We start from the raw sequence: 6,459 nt of genomic DNA, 5'->3' as shown, positions 1-6,459 counted from the left end.
TATAAGTTGGAATCAAGGTATCCAGGAGAAATATCAATAAGCTCAGATATGCAGATTACACAACCCTTATGGCAGAAAGTGAAGAGGAACTAAAAAGCCTCTTGATGAAAGTGAAAGAGGAGAGTGGAAAAAGTTGGCTTAAAGCTCAACATTCAGAAAACGAAGATCATGGCATCCAGTCCCATCACTTCATGGCAAATAGATGGGGAACAGTGGAAACAGTGGCTGACTTTATTTTCTGGGCCCCAAAATCACTGCAGATGGTGATTGCAGCCATGAAATTAAAAGATGCTTACTCCTTGGAAGGAAAGTTATGATCAACCTAGGCAGCAGATTAAAAAGCAGAGCATTACTTTGCCAACAAAGGTCAGTCTAATCAAGGCTATGGTTTTTCCTGTGGTCATGTACAGATGTGAGAGTTGGACTATAAAGAAATCTGAGCGCTGAAGAATTGATGGTTTTCAACTGTAGTGTTGGAGAAAACTCTTGAGAGTCCCTTGGACTGCAAGGAGGTCCAACCAGTCTATCCTAAAGGAGATCAGTCCTGGGTGTTCATTGGAAGGACTGATGTTAAAGCTGAAACTCCAATACTTAGGCCACCTGATGCGAAGAGTTGACTCATTTGAAAAGACCCTGATGCTGGGAAAGATTGAGGGCAAGAGGAGAAGGGGACGACAGAGGATGAGATGGTTGGATGGCATCACTGACTCAATGGACATGGGTTTGGGTGGACTTAGGGAGTTGGTAATGGATAAGGCATCCTGGCATGCTGTGGTTCATGGAGTCGCAAACACAGGACTGAACAACTAAACTGAACTGACTCACTGAGACGAAATTGTTCAATCAAAAGATATTGAGTGGCTGTATAGGTCAAAAAAAAAAAAAAAAAAAGACTAAGCAAGATTCAACTATATGTTGCTTATAAGAGACTCACTTAGGTCTTAAGGATGCTGCTGCTAAGTCACTTCAGTGGCTCCCGACTCTGTATGACCCCATAGATGGCAGCCCACCAGGCTCCCCTGTCCCTGGGATTCTCCAGGCAAGAACACTGGAGTGGGTTGCCATTTCTTTCTCCAATGCGTGAAAGTGAATTCGCTCAGTCGTGTCTGACTCCTAGCGACCCCATGGACTGCAGACTACCAGGCTCCTCCGTCCATGGCATTTTCCAGGCAAGAGTACTGGAGTGGGTTGCCATTGCCTTCTTTGAAGTTTTAAGGATACTCATAGTCTAATAATGAAATTATAAATAAAGATATTCCATGCAAAGGAAAACCAAAAGAAATTGAGAGTAACTTCTATCAGACAAAATAGGCTTTAAGTCAAGAGCTCTAACATGAGACAAAGAAGGCCATTATGTAATGGTAAAAGGGTCAATTTTATGAAAGTGTATAACTATGTTAATATATACTCCCAGTATAGAAGCACCTGAATATGGTCTAAAAAAAAGTCACAGATCTGAAGGGAAAAATAGCAAAGCAATAGTAATAAAAGACTTCAATATCCCACTTTCAACAACAGAGAAATCATCTAGGCAGAGAATCAATAAGAAAATAATGGAAATAATGAATGATCTGAAACTAGAAATCATACAAAAGAAGAAAAACTGGAAAATTCAAGTGTAAATTAAACAATGCCCTCTTGAACAACCAATGAGTAAAAGAAGAAATAAAAAGGGAAGTAAGTAATAAGAAATATCTTGAAACAAATGAAAATGAAAACAAAAAATGCCAAAATGTATGAGATACAGCAAGGAGTAATATGATATGCTTACGGTAATAAATGTACATATTAAGAAAAAAAACTCAAATATCCTACCCTGAAACATGAGGAGTTGAAAAAAGAGAAGAATTTAGTATAAAGAAGGAAATGTTAAATATCTGAGTAAAATAAATGAAATAGAAATCAGAAAAACAGTTACAAAAGAAAGGAAACTATCAGTGACATTTCTAAGAAATCAGAGTTGTAATACATTCTGATAAGTTTTGTTATGTTCTGCATTTTCTTGTGTGTGTGTGTATTAGTCACTCAGTCATGTCTGACTCTTTGTGACCCCATGGACTGTAGCTCTCCAGGCTCCTCTGTCCATGGGATTCTCCAGACAGGAATACTGGAGTGGGTTGCAACTCCCTTCTTCAGGGGATCTTCCTGACCAAAGGATCATGAGATTCTCCTGTAATTGCAGACAGAGTCTACCACCTGAGCCAATTGTTCTTAATTTTTTTTTAATTTTAATTATGTTTTCATATGTGATTCATTTATTTTTGGAATATATTGGAAAATTGCCATGTGTTTGTACGCTTCTGAAATTTTGTTTTTGGTATTGATTTTTATTGTCATTCTGTTTTGGCCAGAGACTATACATCATATGATTTGAGTTGTTTTAAGTTTATTGAGACTTTTTTATTCCCTAGTGACAGCCTATCTTAGAAAACGTTATGTGCACTTGAGTAGATTGCATATGTTACCCATTTTGAATGGGGTATTCTGCAGATATCTCTTTAACCTAGTTAGTTTATAGCATTATTGAGGTTTTCCATTTCCTAGTTCATCTTCTGTCTAGTTTTATATCTGTTACTGAACATAAAGCAATATAGCATCCAAATATTAATGTTGGGTTGTCTGTTTCTCTTTTAAGATCTCTTTTTGTAGATTTATTAATTTCTTTATATTTGGCTATGCTGGATTCTCTAGTTGTGCTGAGCAGGGGCTACTCTCTAGTTGTGGTATCCAGGTTTCTATTTTGGTGGCTTTTCTTGTTGTGAGGCATGGACTCTAGCACGCTTGGGCTTCAGTGTCAGTTAATCAGTCATGTCCAACTCCATGGACTGTAGACCACCAGGCTCCTCTGACCATGGAATTCTCCAGGCAAGAATATTGGAGTGGGTAGCCATTCCTTTCTCCAGGGGTTCTTCTGGACTCAGGGATCAAACCCGAGTCTCCTGCACTGCAGGCAGATTCCTTACCATCTGAGCTACTGCTGCCGCTGCTGCTGCTAAGTTGCTTCAGTCGTGTCCGACTCTGTGCGACCCCATAGACGGAAGCCCACCAGGCTCTCCCGTCCCTGATTTTCTCCAGGCAAGAACACTGGAGTGGGTTGCCATTTCCTTCTCCAATGCATGAAAGTGAAAAGTGAAAAGTGTAAGTGAAGTCGCTCAGTCGTGTCCGACTCTTCTCGACCCCATGGACTGCAGGGGTCCTGCAGCCTACCAGTCTCCTCCGTCCATGGGATTTTCCAGGCAAGAGTACTGGAGTGGGTTGCCATTGCCTTCTTTGTCTAGAGAAGCCACTAGAGAAGCCCCAAATTTATTTATTTCCTTTTGGCTGCACTGGGTCTTTCTCTAGTTGCAGTGAGCAGAGGCTACTCTCTGGTTGTGGTGTGCAGGCTTCTCATGGTAATCTCTCCTGTTGTGGAGCATGACCTCTAGGGTGCTTGGGCTTCAGTAGTGCACTGCGGACTCCAGAGTGCAGGGTCAGTAGTTGTGGACCACGGGCTTAGTTCCTCCGTGGCATGTAGGATCTTCCCTGACCAGGGTTTGAACCAGTGTCCTCTGCACTGGCAGCCAGATTCCTAACTACTGGGCACGTGGGAAGTCTCTTTTCCTTCAATATATTTTGCTTCGTGTATTTTGATCTCTGATGTTAGGTGCATATATCTTTATAATTGACATATACCAGCTTGGATTGGGAGTGCAGTGAGGCAGCAACTATCAGCACAAAGCTTCCCTACCCTGTTTGTTGGCAAGCCAGCACATGTGCACTCTTTGAGAACAGATTCTAAGCTTCTCTAGCCCTTCTATCTGTCTCAGCAGCCTAAAGGGCTTGTCTCCTCCACATAAGACCTCAGGACTGGGATGTACACTCTATGGCTCCACTTACATAATCCCCAGGATAAGAGTCTATCTCTGTAAACCTTCTCTTCCTTTCAGATCCATTCCAAGGGGCAGAAGACCCAAACCTATGTTTTTATCCATCTTACCCAGTTACATGGTAATCTTTATTATATCATTAGTTGTTAAAGAGATTTTCCAGTTTCCAATTAGTTTCCTGTGTGAATTGTTCCACATAAAGGTGAATTGTTGATATGTTTATGGGGCGAGGTGATTCACTGTCTTCTTATTCCACCATCTTAATCCAATCCTGTACCATAAATTTAATTCCTACATCTTTAATAGGAAATGTTGTTATTTTCATTTACATTTGAAACATGTTATATTTAAAAATACATCATGTATATGGGAAGACTAAAAAATGGAAATTTTCCTATGCATTTAAATGATAATAGTTAATGCAAATTGCATTTCACTTTATACAGCAATTATTTTTACTGCTTAACAATGTTAGCACATTCAGCCTTTCATCAACCTCACGAGTTAGTTAATACCAATTGTGTGCATAGCACTGTTGTGTCCAACTCTCTGGGACCTCATGGACTGTAGCCCACCAGGCTCCTCTGTCCATGGAATTTTCCAGGCAAGGAAACAGAGTGGGTTGCTATTTCCTCCTCCAGGGGATCTTCCTGACTCAGGGATAGAACCCGTGTCTCCTGCACGGGCAGGTGAATTCTTTACCACTGCACCAAATGGGAGGCTCAGTTAACACAACTACCTAATCTGTATTTCACTGAACAGCTGAAATAATGTCAGTGATTAACTTGCCCACCCCACATAACTCTGTAATAGTTTTGCAGGGACTTAAATTTTGGCTATCTGTGTTCCAAGTGCAACCTCTAAATCATTATGGTATGGTGGTGGCTCCCAATTCTGGGTTACAGTTATTTTCAAAATGTAACATTGACTGTTATATTTTAATTGTAATATTATGACAAAAGTATAATTATTGTCCCTGTGATCTGTTAGTATGTATAATTTGCCCTTACATATACTGGCTTCAGTCAGTTCAGTTCGGTTCAGTCGCTCAGTCGTGTCTGACCCTTGGAGACCCCTTAATCGCAGCACACCAGGCCTCCCTGTCCATCACCAACTCCCGGAGTTCACTCAGACTCACGTCCATCGAGTCAGTGATGCCATCCAGCCATCTCATCCTCTGTCGTCCCCTTCTCCTCCTGTCCCCAATCCCTCCCAGCATCAGAGTCTTTTCCAATGAGTCAGCTCTTCGCCTGAGGTGGCCAAAGTACTGGAGTTTCAGCTTTAGCATCATTCCTTCCAAAGAAATCCCAGGGCTGATCTCCTTCAGAATGGACTGGTTGGATCTCCTTGCAGTCTAAGGGACTCTCAAGAGTCTTCTCCAACATCACAGTTCAAAAGCATCAATTCTTCGGCACTCAGCCTTCTTCACAGTCCAAGTCTCACATCCATACATGACCACTGGAAAAACCATAGCCTTGACTAGATGGACCTTTGTTGGCAAAGTAATGTCTCTGCTTTTCAATATGCTATCTAGGTTGGTCATACCTTTTCATACTGGCTTAGAACAACAATAATCATTTTACCTCTCATAGTTAGTTGTGGGTGTTGGCTGGGCTTGGCTAAGTGATGCTTTTACATCATGACTCAGATGGTTAGAGTCTTGTGGTGATCAGTTGTATTCATCTGAAGGACATAGCAGGGATTGATTTGGGAAGTCAAACTGGTGGAAGCCTGGAACTACTGGGACTTCTTAGGCATATCTATGTCTCTCTTCACAAAATGGTCATTTATCATGGAAACTTTGGGTATGAGGAGTAGGGAGATAGAGAAGTGAGAAAGAGAGAGATAAAGATAAACAGACATAGACATAAAGATAGAGACAGAAAGAAAAATGGAGACAGAATGTGTTGTATTTCATAACTGAGCCATGGAAGTTAAGCTGAAACATTTGTGAGAGAGCAACCAGACTTAACTAAAGTTCAAAAGAGAGGAAATAAAAAAAAAAAGAAATAAAAAAACAAAAAAACAAAAAAAACAAAAGAGAGGAAATTACTCAATGGGAGAGCTGTCATAGTACTTGCAGTTATGTCTCAGAAGCACTACAAATCTAAGTATAGGTGTATGCCAGCAGAAGTCCTTAAGCTATTGAAAAATTCATTTAAATATTGATACTTAAATCACAGTAATGACATTTTTGTGAGTTAAGATTTTACAACTATTGATATTGTAAATACAATGTGGTAATATATTTATTTATAATACTTAAAACATAAAATAGGTGTCCTAAAACAGCCCCTAATTTGATGCTAATATTATCCCAAATTTCTAGTCATTTCAAGTCTTGAATGAAACTAATACACTGATAGCATGATATTAAAATCTTAGAACTTAATATCATGAATTAATATGTTGATTTCACCAATTATTTTTAAAGTCAATTAATAAATGAAAATATAATTGTGAATGTCAAATAATGAAATTTAGAGAAAAAAATTTAAATTCCCATCATTGGAAATTCAGTATATTCTTTAAGATCATTTCCTCTGTGGTTATATAAGTTTGCATATATTTAATTTTATTCCCAAAGGAGAGT

This window comes from Bos mutus, unplaced genomic scaffold (assembly GCF_027580195.1).
Source record: "Bos mutus isolate GX-2022 unplaced genomic scaffold, NWIPB_WYAK_1.1 CTG244, whole genome shotgun sequence".
NCBI classification, from domain to species: Eukaryota; Metazoa; Chordata; class Mammalia; order Artiodactyla; family Bovidae; genus Bos; species Bos mutus.
This window is presented reverse-complemented; position numbering follows the sequence as displayed.